A 777-nucleotide genomic window follows, 5' to 3' on the forward strand; every position below is an offset into this window, starting at 1 on the left:
GTGTGTGTGTGTATGTGTGTTTCCCTAAAGAAACCAGTTCTTCTTGACCTCTCTTTGACCCCTCTATGAAAGCTTTTGGTCATTTTAAATTCTACAGTAAGTGATTACATTGCACTGATAACTGTGTGTGTGCCATTCTTCTGTGAGTGTGTTGGTTCCCACTGGTCACGGTGTTTCTATCACCAGAGTTTGGAATAGTCTTGGAATTGTTCAACAGTTTGTGTGTGTGTGTGTATCTGTATGTGCCGACCTTGTATCCCTGCTCCACTTCTGGCCTTGCCTGGCTGTTGGGTTTTGGGAGTAGGGGTGAGGTGGGGTGGGGGGGTTGTGCGGTTGGTGGTGGTTGTAGATAGGAAGGGATTCAATAAGTAGTTGAATCAACCCCTCCTCCCCCTGTGGATCTTAGGACGGTGGGAAAGTTCAAATCTGCTGCTATTTTCTATCTTTTATCAGTCTGGCTTATCGGCTGGCTTTCTCGTCTGCATGCCTGGCTTCAATAGTCCAGGGTCTCAGCTCAGGCTGCATGGTAACTGCTCTCTGTATCCCTCCCTACAAACTCCTCCTCTCTTTCTTTCTTTTTTTTCTTCTTTTTGAAACACCACCTGTTCCTCCCCCCTTTTCTCCTCTGCATTTTTATCATTACCAGTCCATTAAAAAGACAGAGCATGTGTGGTATCAGCCGTTTTTAGAGGTTTTTGGTCATAAAGCCTGTTAACAGAAGCAGATTCGTTTATCCTCGGAGGGACCCCTATCATTGGATATTTCATATTATATTCA

The sequence above is a fragment of the Morone saxatilis genome, unplaced genomic scaffold (assembly GCF_004916995.1).
Source record: "Morone saxatilis isolate NCDOM2014 unplaced genomic scaffold, NCSU_SB_2.0 Contig0, whole genome shotgun sequence".
Classification (NCBI taxonomy): Eukaryota; Metazoa; Chordata; class Actinopteri; family Moronidae; genus Morone; species Morone saxatilis.